Source organism: Suncus etruscus, chromosome 15, assembly GCF_024139225.1.
Source record: "Suncus etruscus isolate mSunEtr1 chromosome 15, mSunEtr1.pri.cur, whole genome shotgun sequence".
NCBI classification, from domain to species: Eukaryota; Metazoa; Chordata; class Mammalia; order Eulipotyphla; family Soricidae; genus Suncus; species Suncus etruscus.
In genome coordinates this window covers 56,326,906-56,344,244 of record NC_064862.1, presented here as the reverse complement: position 1 = coordinate 56,344,244, position 17,339 = coordinate 56,326,906, and positions in this window count along the sequence as shown.

Here is a 17,339-nt window from a genome sequence, read left to right as displayed (position 1 = left end):
TTAACATGGGTTAAAGGATATGACAAAGACAAATCACACAATGTCTATCCTCGTTGCCTAGTAAAAATTGTCATTTAACCAAAACAAGCAAGGGACTATTAAAATATTTTTGACAAAATTTTTTCTTTTGGTTTTTGGGCCACACCTGGCGGCACTCAGGGTTTACTCCTGGCTATCTGCTCAGAAATAGCTCCTGGCAGGCACGGGGGACCATATGGGATGCCGGGATTCAAACCAATCACCTTAGGTCCTGGATCTTCTGCTTGCAAGGCAAACACCACTATGCTATCTCTCCGGCCCCAATTTCTTGACAAATTTTGATCTGGAGGATATAAACTAGGCTAAGAAGGACTTTAAAATGCAACCTCAGGGCCTGAACAGTAGCACAGTGGTAGGGCATTTGCCTTGCATGTTGCTGACCCAGGATGGGCCCTGGTTTGATTTCTGGTCCTCCGAGATATGGTCCTCAGAGTCTGCTAGGAGTGATTTCTGAATACAGAGCCAAGAGTAACTTCTGAGCACCACCAGGTGTGACCCAAAAACAAAAACAGAAGTAACCTCAAAGGACTATCATTTTTCAACTCCATAAACTAAGGACAACAACACTGCATAATCAATAGATCAAACTTGTTCAGAACATGAAGTTATCAATTCTGACAATAATTTTGTGAAGATAAAAGTGATAAAATTTGTGAGTACTAGTACAATGGGTGGAGCACTTGCCTTGCATGCTGCCAAAGCCCAAGTTTGATCCCTGGCATCCCTTATGGTCCCCTGACCATCACTAGACATAATTCTTTTTTTGCTTTGCTTTGTTTTGTTTTTGTTTTGGGGTCATACCCAGCGGCACTCAGGGGTTACTCCTGGCTCTGTGCAGTAATCGCTCTTGGCAGGCACAGGGGACCATATGGGATGCCAGGAATTGAACAGGGGTCTGTCCTGGTCTGCCGTGTGCAAGGCAAATATCTCTCCTGACCACTAGACATGATTTCTGAGCCCAGCTCTAGGAGTAAGCCTTGAGCACTGCTTGATATGACTCAAATGTAAACTCTCCCCCACAAAAATAAAGTGTTAAAATTCAAAACTAGCTCAACCATCTAATATAAAAACACAACTAAATAATTTGGTTGACTTTACGGAGTTGGAGCTTCAGAAAATTTTCACTATTAGAAGTCATCTCTGGGGCCGGAGAGATAGCACAGCGGTAGGGTGTTTGCTTTGTAAGCGGCTGCCCAGGACCAATGGTAGTTCGAATCCCGGCATCCCATATGGTACCCAGTGCCTGCCAGGAGCGATTTCTGATCATAGAGCCAGGAGTAACCCCTGAGCACTGCCGGGTGTGGTCCAAAAACAAAACAATAACAATAATAATAACAATAATAATAATAACAACAACAATAATAAAAGTCATCTCTGGGGCCCGAGAGCAAAGCAGAAGGGCATTTGCCTTGCACACGGCAGACCAAGACAAACTCTGGTTCGACTCCCAGCATCCCATATGGTCCCCGAGTCAGCCAGAAGCGATTTCTGAGCACAGAGCCAGGAGTAATTCCTGAGTGCTGCCAAGTGTGGCCCAAAAACAAAGTCATCTCTATTGGGTCAGAGAAATAGTGCAGTTGTTTGTGCCCCCTTTTCTTTTCTTTTTTTTGCTTTTTTTTTTTTTTTTTTTTTCTTTTTGGGTCACACCCGGCAATGCTCAGGGGTTTCTCCTGGCTCTATGCTCAGAAATCACTCCTGGCAGGCTCGGGGGACCATATGGGATGCCGGGGTTCGAACCACCGACCTTCTGCATGCAAGGCAAACGCCCTCCTTCCATGCTATCTCTCCGGCCCCTGCTTGGGCTCTCGACTTGACTTGGATCCCTAGTACCACTGATGGTCTCCCCCCGCCTTTTTTTTTTTTTTTTTTTTTGCTTTTTGGGCCACACCCAGTGACGCTCAGGGATTACTCCTGGTTATGCGCTTAGAAATCGCTTCCGGGGGAAAAAAAAAAAAAGAAATCGCTCCTTGCTTGGAGGACCATATGGGATGCAGCAGGATCAAACTGCCATCTGTCCTAGGTTAGCGCATGCAAGGCAGACACCCTACCACTTGTGCCATTGCTCCAGTCCCACAGGTGGTCTCTTAAGACCTGACAGTAGTGATCTCTGACCACAGAGCCAGGAATAAACGCTTAGTACCACTGGAGGTAGACCAAAAAGAAAAGAGAAATGTCATACTTGGGGCTGGAGAGATAGCATGGAGGTAGGGCATTTGCCTTGCATGCAGAAGGACGGTGGTTCAAATCCTGACATCCTATATGGTCCCCCAAGCCTGCCAGAAGTGATTTCTAAGCGTAGAGCCACAAGTAACACCTGAATGCTGCCGGTGTAACCCAAAAACAACAACAACAAAAAAAAGTCATCTTTTTTTTTTTTTTTTTTTTTGGTTTTTCGGCCACACCCGTTTGATGCTCAGGGGTTACTCCTGGCTAAGTGCTCAGAAATTGCTCCTGGCTTGGGGGGGACCATATGGGACGCTGGGGAATCGAACCACGGTCCTGATCCTTGGCTAGCGCTTGCAAGGCAGACACCTTACCTCTAGTGCCACCTCACCGGCCCCTAAAAGTCATCTTTGATGGTACAACTATGGGTCAGATATTTGGGTTCAAAACATTAAGTTTACCTTAATCACACTGACAAGGAGCATGCTGAAAATAACAAGGAGTTAAATGTGGGTTTTGTTGTTGTTGTTGTTGTTTTACAGAGATTAGTAAAAGTAAGAGAATGAGGAGAAAGAGGAAGGAAAGGAGGAAGAGGATGTCTAACCAAGAGATGAGAAAGAGTTAAGTAAGACTCAGAGCCTGAGGCTGAGACTCTAACTAGGGAAAATCTCAGGTGAATGTGGAACATTCATACCTTCAGGTTGCAGAAGTCACTCCACACCACTAACCAAATCCTATTGACTGAACCATCCGGAATTTCCCAGTCCATCCCCAATGGAGACAGATCCTTGTACTTACTTCTGAGTCTTAGAAGGACCAAAATCATAACCATCAGCACCAGGGTAATCAGGCTCATCCCAAAGGACTGGAGCCTTCCGATATTCTTCAGCACCAGGATAGTCTGGTTCCCCCCAAAAGTCTTGAGACTTTGATTGATTCTTGATTTGGTAATCGCGTTCTCCTAGAGAGCTGAGGGAGGGCTGCCTGTTGGAAGCGACATAGCCTGGATTTCTTCTGGATCCAGGGTGGTTAGAAGAGTTGCCCTGAGCTCCGGGATAGTCTGGCTTTTCCAAGGAGCCAAGATAACCCAGATTTGTTCTAGAGCTAACATAGTTGCGACTGCTTTGGTAATCTGCAGAACCATGATGGTATGGATCTCTCTGTGATCCAGGGTAATCTGGTTCTTCGAAAGTTCCAGGATAATTGGATTCCTCAGTGTAAGAATTGTGTCTGGTTCCGGGATGATCTGTGCGAGACCTAGCATAGTCTGGATTTGGTCTAGAGCCTGCATTATAGGGGTTGTTCCTGGTGTTAGGGGCATTTGGATTGTTCCAAGTTCCCTGAGAATCTGGATATGCCTGAGTTGTCCAATGCCCCCTGGTTCCGTTCCAAGACCCTGGACCATTTGGGTCATCTGGGTCCTCCTCATAGCCATAATTCCTATGGTAGGCAGACATGCTGCTTTAGCTATTTCACCCTGGTGGGTTAAAATGTTGATGCATTTGCAGTTCCTTGCAGATTTTCTTGTTTCACCTGCAAAACAAAAAAGGAAGGTTGTTGCATAAAAGCCCTTTGGATGGGGCTGGATGGTGGTGGATGGCGATGGAGGGATGAGAGGCCTTTCTCCTTCAGCCCAGGACCACGTCTCCAACCCCCTCCAGCCGTTGGGTAGCGGTGAGGAAATCCACAGACAGGTTCCAGCAGATATCATCTTTATTCAGCCCTGACTAACATGTGTGGCCTATTATCTTAAACCTATTTAAGCGTGCTCTCCTCAGCTTGCCCTGCATCTTAGCTTCTTTCAGCCATCTCTTCTCCTGCTGCCTCTATCCTCCAAAATATTCTAATCCTCCTCCTGGCCTTGCGGCCAAACTTTTAGAGACCTTTTCAAGACCCCTCCCAGAAATGGGCAGGTCTAAGGCAGTGGTCGGCAAGCCTTGGCTCGAGAGCCACATGCGGCTCTTTACACTTCTTAATGTGTCTTTTCTGTGTGCCGGGCAGCCGCTCCAGGAATCAGGACTCTGCTCCTAGCCTCTGTCAGTGTGCGCCCTGTGTGCAGCCCCAGAGGTGTTATTTGTATCCTCCCGACCTATGTGCAGAATATTCTCAATAAAAGCTTATTGAAACTAAAAACAGTGTACCATCCTATGTATTTTCGGTTTTAAAAATGTGGCTCTCAAAATAAATTTCAATCGTGGTTTTGGCGAGATTTGGCTCAGTTGAAAAAAAAAAGGTTGCCCACCACTGCCCTAAGGTAAAGTTATGTAGAAGATGGGGGTGAGGTGACAGAAGATATCAGATTTCTTCTTTTATCCCCTGCTGATCTTGTTGGTTGTCTCTCAGCATCTCTTCTCCTTTTTTAGGGGACAAGGCTGGAGTGAGAGCACAGCAGCGGGGCTTTTGCCTTGCATGCAGCCAACACAGTACAGATACGGTTGGATTCCTGGCATCCCATATGGTCCCCCGAGCCTGCCAGGAGCCATTTCTGAGCTCAGAGCCAGAAGTATCTGCTGAGTGCTGCTGGGTATGACCCAAAAACAAAACAAAACAAAACAAAACAGCAACAACAAAAATGTACTGGGTGACATAGTTTCCCAGAAGAAAGAGGGCCCCAACTTTCATGACACATAGGTGTAGCCATGAGCATGACTATCGGGCTCTAAGCAGACCAATATTATACCTTTCAGGGTGTGTGGGTAAAGGGAAGGAGGTATTCCTCCATTTCTCAACCGCCTTACTTCCTGTGGACTGAAATGCAGAAATGTTTGTATCTCAGACCACGTGCAAAAAGGCTGATCCATCCCAGGAAGAGCCCTAATACAATAGGCCAAAGGAGCAGACTATGTGTTATCAATGTGAACATATCAACTGGGACTTGTATTTCAATGACTTGGGTCACAACCAGCAGTACTGTGTGCTGGGGATGGGGGTGGTCAGAAGTCATGGTGTTCAGAGATGTATGTGGGTGCCAGGGAGAGATCGAACCCACTGCTCCTACATGCAAAGTACATGTGCTCCAGTTCACTGAACCATCTCTCAGACCCTTTGGGCTTTTATATAAACATTTGTCATGTTCAATTGCTGATTTGGGGGGAAGGTTTCTATGAATCATGCCAACTTTATATCCTGACTGGTTGGAGAGGAGAGCAATGAACCAAGAAACTGGAAAAAAAAAACCCAAAAACTTTGGAACAATTAGATTGTACTTGTGTTTCAAGCACCAACCAGAGTGCAAAAAGAACTAGAAATGGGAACTCAAAGACTTGAATACAGAGACAATTACTTCCACCCTCTTCTATTTCAAAATTATGATTTTCTGAATTCATGAGGCTGACCTACAGACATGCATACTTTGGAATTAGATGGGGAGAAGTGGATTTCTAAGTGTGCTGGTTTTTAAGTGCTCACACTTGTCCATGACCCTGCCCCTTTCTTTTTCCTCAGGCTATCTGGCTCCAATCTAAGCCAGGTGATTCTAGGAAAGCAGAATTCCTGATGCCAATGATGCTCACATGACCCAGGCTGGGCCAATCAGCATACACCCCACTAAGGGGTAGATTCAGGAAGGAGCACCTAACCCCAATCACTCCTCCAGGATCTTGATTAAACTGGGTAAAAAAAAATGACTCAGGGGGCCGGTGAGGTGGCGCTAGAGGTAAGGTGTCTGCCTTGCAAGCGCTAGCCAAGGAAGGACCGAGGTTCGATCCCCCAGCATCCCATATGGTCCCCCCAAGCCAGGGGCAATTTCTAAATGCTTAGCCAGGAGTAACCCCTGAGCATCAAATGGGTGTGACTCAACAAAATAAAAAACAAACAAACAAACAAAAAAAGGTTCAGAATGGAATCGGAGACATGCAGCTGACCCGGGACAGACCTGGGTTCAATTCACAGAATCCCATATTGTCCCCCGAGCCTGCCAGGAGAGATTTCTGAGCATAGAGCCAAGAGTAACCCCCTGAGCACAGCCGTGTGTGCCTCCCCCGCAACCACCAAATGGCTCACTATTCCTTAGGGTTATAATAGAATGTAAAGAACGTAAACTGAGAATCTCAGAGTAGGAAAAGAAAAGTAAAGAAAGAAGAGTGGAGGGAACACTTTAAGGAAGAATCAATCGGATTAGGATAAGTAGACTGGGAAGGGTCAAAGGTAAGGAAAATAAGGAAAAGCTATCTCAGCATTTCAAGCCAACAGTATTTAATGAATGGGAGGATTTTGCAAGAAGGAAGTAGACCATTTTCAAAGTTCAGCCAATGCTTACTTGTTTATCTCTGTGTAAACCAAACAGGCTATAGTTTAAGTAATCAGAGCTAAAGGATTAATCTACTATCACCTAGAAACTTAGAATGTACAAAGGTCAACCCAACAGAAGTTCTTTGTTTTGGATTTTTCTGGGGTCACATACTGTGTTTATTCCTGGCTCCATACTCTGTCTTCAGGGGGGGGTCACTCCTGGGAGACCCTACATGATGCAAGAGATCCAACCAGGCAAGAACCTTAACCATTGCACTTTCACTCTGGCCCCTAGCAGAAGTTCATTTTTTTTTTCTTCGATTTTTGTCTTTGTCCAGCATTTACTTTCTGAGTAATACCCTACCCCAATCCCAGTCCATAGACTGTTGTGATCACAAAAGCCAACACTCATGACTTTCTTCCTGGCCAGGTGATTTGGACAAGTATATAACCCTGTGATAGTGTCTTTACATTCTGATCTGGGAGTCTTGCCAGAAATTTTGGACAGAGAGAAGTTCTGTCTTTTCAATTGCAGGGAAGTGAGGTGGTGGTAAATTTCTTGGAGTTACCGGTGGGGGTGCCTAGCTTGGGAGATCACATGGCAAGCCACAGATCAAATTCAAGTCATCTGTGGCTAAGGCAAACTCCTTACCCACTGAACAGACTATCTATCTGGTCCACTTTCTATCTCTTCTTATTTCTACATAATGTAAACTCTGGCAGCTGCCAAAGGAGATCAGGATTGGTACGCAGAAATGTCACACAATCGATCAGAAAATGATTCAAGAATTAGAAATTCTTTTAGAATATGAGAGAAGGGGGGCCTGAGAGATAGCATGGAGGTAAGGTGTTTGCCTTTCATGCAGAAGGACGGTGGTTCGAATTCCAGCATCCCATATGTCCCCGGTGCCTGCCAGGGGCGATTTCTGAGCATAGAGCCAGGAGTAACCCCTGAGTGCTGCCGGGTGTGACCCAACCCCCCTCCCCAAAAAAAAAGAATATGGGAGAAGGAAGGAAAGAAAAGACTGGGAGAGCAGAGGGAGGAGAAATTGACTATAAGGAAACTTGCCATAGGTAACAAAAAGGAAATATGTTTCTGGGAATCTCAGTTCCTGTTCATTGTAAGAACAAATATTCTGCTCTTTCAAAGAAATCCTTTTACACACACACAAAAAAATCCCACTATTATTAGTATTAGTATTATTTTGGTTTTAGAGCCACACACAGCAGTGCTCAGGGGTTACTCCTGGCTCTGTACTTTGAAAACACTCCTGGCAGGCTCAGAAGACCATATCGAATGCATGGGGGTGGAACCCGGGTCAGTCCCAGATAGGCCTCATGCAAGACAAATGCCTACAGCTGTGCTATCGCTCAGGCTCCTTTCGCCATCTATTTTTATCTATAAAATGTGTTGCTTTATGATCTTCCTAATCAGGGCTCTTGTCCATCTCTGCTGGGTCCTGATAGGGTTTTTCTCTTTTTTTCCAGAAAGATTCCCATGGGATTAGAGCCAAGTATTCAGAATTTGTTCCTTGGGAACAGCTGTTGGACTGTACCATCAGAACCACCTTCAGATAGACTGAAGCCCGTGGGAGATCAAATCCACCCTAGATTCTTGATGAGCTCTTAGCCTGATGAGTTGATTTGTCTGGATTTCCCCAGCCCTTCATCAGACTTCAATCATCAGAAGTCAAGGTCCCCACAGGCTCTAATCTGCTGTCACCATTGAGACCTCACAAATCAGGGACTCACATCTTTTTTTTTTTTTTTTTTTTTTGGTTTTTTTTTTTTTTTGGTTTTTGGGCCACACCCGGTAACGCTCAGGGGTTACTCCTGGCTATGTGCTCAGAAGTTGCTCCTGGCTTGGGGGACCATATGGGACGCCGGGGGATCGAACCGAGGTCCATCCAAGGCTAGCGCAGGCAAGGCAGGCACCTTACCTCTAGCGCCACCGCCCGGCCCGGGACTCACATCTTTAAGGGTTGTCAAGCCAAGCCTTGTATGTAAAGACTACAGATTGGGAAAATATGGGGGCTGGAGCAGTGGCGCAAGCAGCGGTAAGGTGTCTACCTTGCCTGTGCTAGCCTAAGACCGTGGTTCGATCCTCCAGCATCCCATATGGTCCCCTAAGCCAGGAGCGATTTCTGAGTGCATAACCAGGAGTAACCCCTGAGCATCACCAGGTGTGGTCCAAAAATAAAAATAAATAAATAATATGTCACTTAGTCCTATATCCTGAAGACTTTCTCCACTTTTTCCTAAAAATTTGTAGATTTAAACTTAAATCAGTGTCTAACGGTCCCCTCCCTGCTCTTCTCCTCCCTTCCCATGTATGGCCAAGCCCCAGGGTCTGAAGTTATATATAAATTATATATATATACATATATATATGAAGTTATTTATAAGGCACTGCCTGTACACCGTGGCCCAGTTTTAATCCCTACCACTTTATATGTATCACTAAGCACCACCAGGAGTTATCCTGAGTGCAGAACCAGAAGTAAGATCTAAATTCGGGTGTGACCAAAAAAAAAAAAAAGTAAACATTTGGGCCCGGAGAAATAGCAAGTGGCGTTTGCCTTGCAAGCAGCCGATCCAGGACCTAAGGTGGTTGGTTCGAATCCCGGTGTCCCATATGGTCCCCCATGCCTGCCAGGAGCGATTTCTGAGCATAGAGCCAGGAGTCAACCCTGAGCACCGCCGGGTGTGGCCCAAAAAACAAAAACAATAAAAGATCTGAATTCAGTTGAGTTGACCCAAAACTTGAGAGAAAGGAAAGAAGGAAGAAAGAAAAGAGAAAAAAGAGAAAGAAGGAAAGAAGACAGAATAAGAAAAAAGAAACACAGAAAGAATAAAGAAAAAAAGAGAGGAGGCTGGAACAATAGCATAGTAGGTAAGGCCTTGAGTGTGGCTGACCTGGGTTCAATCTCCTGCATCCCATATGGTCCTCCAAGCCTGCCAGGAGCAATTCCTGAGCGCAGAGCCAGGAGTAACTCTTAAGTGGCATTGGATGTGGCCCCAAAAACCAATAAAAATAAGGAAGAAAAGAAAGAAAAAAAAAAGCCATTATTGAGGCCAGAAAGATAGCACAGCAGTAGGGCATTTGCCTTGCATGCAGTTGACCCAGGATGAATCTGGGTTCAATTCCTGGCAGCCCATATGGTCCCTCGAGTTGCCAGGAGTGATTTCTAAATGCAGAGCCAGGAGTAACCTATGAGCACCACTGGGTATGGCCCAAAAACAAAACAAAAAAAATTTAAAGAAAAAGAAAGTCATTCTTGGGTTGAAGTGATAGTAGAGTGGGTAAGCCCACATTCCATACGGGTCTCAGTTTACCAGGAGTGATTCCTGGGTATAAAGCTGAGAGTGACTCTTGAGGACCACCAAGTGTGGGACAAAAACAAACAACAAATAAAGGGAAAAATTATGAAAGTGGCAAAATGCAAATGACTAAATGTCATGGATATAAGACAACAATAAGCTGTAGATTAGCTGTGTATTAGCTGTGAAAACAACTGCCTACACACACACACACACACACACACACACACACACACACTACACTGTGATCTAAGAATTCCTGAAGGGAAAGAAAAGGGAATTTTTTTGTTTGTTTGTTTTTTGGTTTTTGGGCCACACCCGGTGGTGCTCAGGGGTTACTCCTGGCTGTGTGCTCAGAAATAGCTCCTGGCAGGCACGGGGGTGGGGGGGCCATATGGGACACCGGGACTCAAACCAACCACCTTTGGTCCTGGATCGGCTGCTTGCAAGGCAAACACCGCTGTGCTATCTCTCCGGGCCCAAGAAAAGGGAATTTTAAGTGAAGAAATGGCTCATTCTCAGGCTTCTCTTTTCAACCAAACTTTCATAATTGCACTTCTGGAAGCTTCAGTTCCTTTCTTGCCCACCTGATCTTGGGAAAACAATTTCCACACCAAAGGCAGGGCCCCCATGAACCTCTATGAGCCCCGTGAGGTTGCCTAGATTCCAGGTCAGGTCGTGAGACCTGCATCCAAGTTTCAGCCACAATGGAGACTGGCTGGTTCCCAGGTTCTTCCTCATTCTTCCTGGGTTGGTCCTATTAGCTCACTGATTACTTGGATTGCCAACATCAATGCCATGACAAATATATGCTTTTGAGTCTCCTAGCCGCCTATGCAACATTTAGAACAAGGAAATAAAGGCAACAATCAACCTCTCAATCCCTGCAATCACGCACTGGACAAAACCCTCCTTAACTAAACATTCATGGGTGCGTGTGTCCGGGAATTGTTCAAAGCCAACTTCCTGCCTCTTCCCCAGGACGGACCCCAGGTCCTGTTTGGACCCTTCAGCAAAGTAGGTCTGTGTTCTTGAACCCACTTTCAAAGACAAGGTGGGAGAGCAATGGTTATGGAGCTTACTCTTTTTAACTCTTACTCCTTTCCCACCACACACAGAAAACAGACTCTACAGTCACCTAATTTTCCAGGATTTTCCTTGTATAAATGCAAAAATAAAGATACAAGTTTAGTTTCCACAATAGAGCATGTGAGAGAGAAGCTGAGAAATGAACACGAACTTGGTGTGTGATGAGGCTTGAAACCAGGTTTCGTGCCTGAACTTGAATCTTCTGAAAAGTAGGAACCCCATAAGCACCCTCTAAGACCCCACAGAGCCTAGTCTCATAACGCTGCCTTCAAGATGTGTAAGGGAAACATGAATGCCTACAAGCTATGAAATGTGTAGGCTGTTATCAAACGTGTTACTTGGGTTTACCTGTTGTTACTGTTGTTGTTCTGTTTGTTTTTGTTTTGCTGTTTTGGGTCACACCCAGCAGCGCTCAGGGGTTCCTCCTGGCTCTATGCTCAGAAATCACTCCTGGCAAGCATGGGGGACCATATGGGATGCTGGGATTCAAACCACTGTCCTTCTGCATGCAAGGCAAATGCCCTACTATCTATCTATCTATCTCTCCGGCTCTGGCTCCGTTGTTGTTGTTTTATAAACCAGTTGTGCGTTATCAGTTTCTGTAACCCCAATTTATCTTAGCTGTTTGCCACTCTGAACCTGGCTGGCCCCAGCGTCCTATAGTTACCATAGCCACTGCTGTAAAACAAATGCCCTCTAGCTTGCAGTTCATGTCCTGTTGATTCAGATGCAAATTCTCTGCCACCTTTTTAACCTCTGACTAACTCTGGAGAGGTCTGGAGGCCTGTATTTTAGGAAGTCACTAACATGGACGTAGAGATTTGAATTAATTCACTGTCCTGACTTCCTTTTTCTATTTCCCCACCTGGCTATCATCTAAATGTGGGTTTTGCATGATCTTAGTCCTCTGGGCCCACACACAATAACCTCCTGGTGGTCCACTCTTTCAGCAAGGAGATTGTCTTTTCTTTTTTCTTTTTGGTTTTTGGGTCACACCCGGCAAATGCCCTACCTCCATGCTGTATCTCCAGCCTCGCAAGAAGATTTTCTACTTCAGTTTATGCCCAGGGAGTAAATGCCTCCTGCCTTGCTGAATAGAAAATGAGTTATTTTTTTTTTGTTTTGTTTTGTTTTTTTTTGGGGGGGTCACACCCGGTGGTGCTCAGGGGTTACTCCTGGCTGTCTGCTCAGAAATAGCTCCTGGCAGGCACAGGGGACCATATGGGACACCGGGATTCAAACCAACCACCTTTGGTCCTGGATTGGCTGTTTGCAAGGCAAATGCCGCTGTGCTATCTCTCCCGGCCCTGGAAGAAAATGAGTTCTGATAAAGGCACGTGGGCAGTGTCAGAGAATGAACCCAGCCAGACCTCCTACATGCAAAACATGTACTCTGCCCTTTTGAGCTTCTCTCCAGTTCCTCTGAAACAGGAATTACTCCTGACAGTGCTCAGGGAACCATATGTGATGCCAGAGATCAAATCTGAGTTGGCTGCGTGCAAGACAAGTACATTTCCTGCAATAGTATCTCTCCAGTGTCTGATACAATTTTTAAAATAAGGATTGGGAGCAAGAAAGATAGTAAGTATAAGGATTGAGGTGCTTTCTTTGTACAGATCTAACCCTGGTTTGAACCCTGGCACTGTCTGGTTCTCTGTGTAGGGCTAGAGTGACCCGAGCACCCAGCACTGCTAGGTGTGTTCCCCTCCCACCCCAAAAAATAAATAAATCAAGAGCTGGAAGAACTGAGGTAGCAGAATTGACAAATATCACAGCTGATAACAAGGCACTTGCCTTACACGAGGTTGACCTGGGTTCAATTCCTGGCATCCCACATTGTTCCTCAAGTCCTGCCAGGAGTAAGTAATTCCTAAGTGTAGAGTCAGTAGTAAACTCAGAGCACAGCTAGGTGTACTCCCACCCAACCCCCCCCAATATAAATGAATTGGCAAAACCCAATACATATGTACAAGAAAATTAAAGAAAATTTTCAAGAAAATAGAAACATCTAGAAGGGGATTCTTTTGTTGTCACAGATGTCATGAAGTTCCTCAAATCTTCTTATACTAGCTTTTTTTTAATTTTTTATTTTTAATTATGAGAACAAAGATTCAAAGAAAGAGGACAAGGTAACGTTACAGTGGAAGGACAATCACCCGTAACATAATTCTCAGAAGAAGTCCCCTTGCTGATATCTTAACTTTGAACTTTCAGCCAAAGAACATTAAGATAAATAAAACAGAATCCATGTGCAATTACTTTGTCCCTCAAGTCCCCAGATTGTAATACATTATAATATTTCTTAGCAGCAGACAAGGCAATCTAAAGCCATAAAACTTGTGTAACTTCTTAGACATTAGAGGCATAGTATTTTTTTACATTTCCATGTACATGCATATTAGTTTAAGTTAACCTCAAAAGTTTAAGTGTTTTTTTTTTAAGGATTAGAGTCAAAGGAGCACAGTAAAAAACAGTGTTAGAGTGGCAATTGTTGTTTGCATAGGCCCACCAAAATATGAGGGGCATGGAAAGGAATAACCTTGGCCTAAATACAAAGAGACCCTACCCCTGAAGTTTCCTGGCATAAGACGAACTCTAGGCTCCAGGCAAGCTTATACTAGCTCTTTATACTAATCTCCTTTACTATACCCTCTCCTCACTCTGTGATTATTTTGCCTGATACACAACTGACTTAGGTTCAATCCCAGGCATCCCATATGGTCCCTTGAGCCTGCCAGGAGTGATTTCTAAGCACAGAGCCAGGAGTAACCTCTGAATTCTTGCCGGATGTGCCCCCCAAAACAAAACAAAACAAAAAATCAAAATCAAGACTTGGGTCTGTGGCTAGAGGTGGAGTCTTGCATGAGGAGGCACTGATCCAGAGCCCAGTGCAACCCTCAGCATTGCCCATGTGACCCCTGGCACCACAAGTATGTCTGCACTGAGCAAGTAAGTGGCCCTTGGACATTGCAGTGATAACAACAAAGGGACAGTAAAGGGATGGGGGAGGTGGACAATGTGGCATAAGGCCATGGCTGAGGACGGCTCTGGGTGAGAAGTGGAACTCTCCCTCAACTCAGGGCACCACCAAGAGCTTAGCCTGAGGTTGGGAGGAATGTGACAATCTCTCCCTTCCTGGGAAATAAGACTTTGCTAAAAATCTTTGTTTGGCTGCTGGATTAGATCAATTGTGAGGAGTATGGTATGGGTGTGGGCTTCTGCCATTGATGAAAAGGACCAAGTGGTGCCTGGGGTTGAACTCATTCCCAAGGATGTACATGTTCCCCCATTTCTGTACAGGAGGAGCAGAGATATGGAAGCTCAAGTATCTTCCTCCACACCACAGGCACACTGTCCCTGAAACCTCCCAGTACATATTAGACGTTTAGGCCGCTCTGACTTTACCTGGCCTCAGTCCAGGACTCCAAACAGTCTCCCAAGATCCGAAGTAATATTTCTGAAGTTTACTGGCTCATCTGTCTAGAGAATCTGGTTCTCCGAATGCCAAATTCCACAAGTCTTTGTGGAGGCAGAAGATGAACCTGAGTTTCCCTTGATTGATCATGTGATGACTTTCTCTTTTTTTTTGTTTTGTGTTTTGTCTTGGGGCCACACCTGGTAATGCTCAGGGGTTATTCCTGGCCATGCACTTAGAAATCACCACTGGCTTGGAGTACCATATGAGAAACTGGGGAATCGAATCAGTTAACTCATGCAAGGCAAACGCCCTACCACCTCTGCCACCGCTCCAGCCCCATGTGATGACTTTCTTAAGGAAACCAGGAAGAAGGGGCAAAATGCTCAGCACTCCACCATGTTCTGGGGGAAAGCTGCTGTTGCGCTGAACATAGCAGGCCCAATGTCCAGGTCCAGATTACTGAAATCTTCTTGAGATGGGGCAGGCCAAGTCCCAGCCTTGTTGGGTGTCCCAGCAGTCCATACACCCGCACCCACTTTCACTCATATTTCAATAGCCTGGTCCCACAGCCTTGAGACATCTCCAAACTTCGAAGCACTGACAGCCCAGTAGAAACACAAAATATTCAATGAGAATGTTGCACAGAAGTCCAGTAGCTCATTAAACAGAAATAATAGCACAGAAGACTCAACTTGCCCCGAACAGCTCAGCAAATCATCAGACAATAGCCAGTAACACCATGATGAGAGATATGTTGGAACAAGTAGTATAAGTGAGATGAGTTACTTTGTGCCTGCCAAGAGGGGTAGACTGGGGGTGGATAACTTGGGACACTGGTAGAGGGACAGTCACTCTAGTGGTGAGATTGTATTTGAATTTTGAATACATGAAATGACTATATTATGAACAACTTTGTCAATCATGGTGTTTAAATAAAGTTTCAAATGGGGAAAAATCTATGCCTTAAAAATCTATGCTTTAAAAAATTTTTTTTTAAATCCATGCTTTAAAAATCTATGCATACTTTTCTTGATCTGGAGGCTAGCTTTTGCCAGCATGGGGTTTGAGGAGACCCCAAGCTGAAGGCCTTTTCCTTAGCTTGGGGGTGCTGGGAGGCTAGGCAGACCTAGCTGGGTTGCTGGGCTGCGCTGAGGCAGTCACTGGCAACGTTTTTTTTCTCACAGGTCTCCATTTTCAAAACTTCGCGGGGCTAGCACTGACACGTACAATATATATTAATAGAAATCCCTATGATTAAAGTATGTTTTACATATGCAGAATGTCCATTTTGTATATTGCCCTTTCTCACACCCCTACAAGCTCATTTCTAGTCCTTCACTCCCTCACCTCCAACCATCATTACCCCACATTTACCCTTTTTACCTTCAGTACTGCACAGGCCAAATCACTGACCAAAGTGGTACACCAGATTTAACACCCCACAACTATTTCAAAAGACATAAAAGGGACACACATATGTCTTTGAATATTTTATATGTATTTCCTTAACAGCTATAACTCTTACTAAATATTCTCTTATACAGTGACTATTTTCCCTTTGTGATCTGTTCAATAAGGAATTCTGGTAGAAGAGTCTCTCAGTTTAAAGTTTATGTTTGAACCAAGTGATGGGATTATTGGACTTGTTCTAGAGGCCCCCATATACATCAATAATGCCACGTGGCATTGTTCCTCTTTTGCATAGGCACATTAAAATGGGAAAATACTATATGTACAAACAAATTCTTATCTAATAGAGATAGGAACACACAAATCTTGTAATGCAGTGAAACCTTACACCCTGAACATTGTCATAATGACCTGGCTCAGGCCTCAGAAGAATGGGCATTCTCCATTCACCCTTGAACCAGGGATGCCATCTACAAAAAACTAAGGTTGTCTATAACATCACTGGGAGCAATCCTCCACCAGGAAAGATACTACCACTGCTCTCACATCGATCTACTCAAAAGAGACTTCCCTTAACACCCAGAAGACTTAATAACAACGACCTGCTTTCAGGACAGGGCTCTCTGCATTGCCCGCTAATTGTGAGGTGAAGCTGGAGGACGCTCCACAACATTCTGAATTCGATGCAAGATACGCACAGATTCCAGGATCTTTAACTACAGAAACCTGACACCAACAGCAGCAACTGTGTGAAAAATAAAAGTGTATTGGCACTACAGACAATGACTTGGGTTGGGCAACCTAGTATGCCTGGAGCCTAGAGTTGGTCTTATGCCAGAAAACTACAGGGGTAAGGTCTCCTTGTATTTAAGCCAAGGCTTTTCCTTTCCTTGCCCCCATATTTTGCTGGGCCTATGCAAACAACAGTCGCCCACTCTAACACCATTTTAACTGTGCTCCTTTGATTCTAATCCTTAAAAAAACCACTTAAACTTTTGAGGTTAACTTAAACTAATATGTGCATGGAACTGTAAAAAAAAAAAATACTATGCCTTCAATGTTAAAGGAGCTACATTAAAAAAAAAGAGTTACATAAATTTTGTGGCTTTAGATTGTTTTGTGTACTGCTAAGAAATGTTATAATGTACTACAATCTTGGGACTTGAGGGACAAAGTAATTGCGCATGGGTTCTGTTTTATTTTTCTTAATGTTCTTTGGCTGAAAGTTCAAATTTAAAGTGTCAGCAGGGGATTTCTTCTGATAATTCTGTTTATGGGTGATTGTCTTCCCACTGTAATTTTACCTTGTCCTCTTTCTTTTCATATTTGATCTCATAATAAAAAATATATAAAAATAATTTATGTGTGGGGGCAGGGCGATAGCACAGAGGTAGGGTGTTTGCCTTGCAGGCAGCTGACCTGGGTTCAATTCCCGGCATCCCATTTGGTCCCCTAAGCCTGCCAGGACCAATCAACCCAAAAGACAATCTCTAGAGAATAAAATCTATATTAATGGAGAGTAAAGGCAGGGCTGAGAGTTAGTACAGTGAGTAAGGTACTTGCTTTGCTTCCCAATAGTCAGTTCAAATCCCCAGCAGAACATATTGTCCACTGAGTACCAACAGTGATCACTCCTAAACACAATCAGAAACAGCAACCACTGAGCACT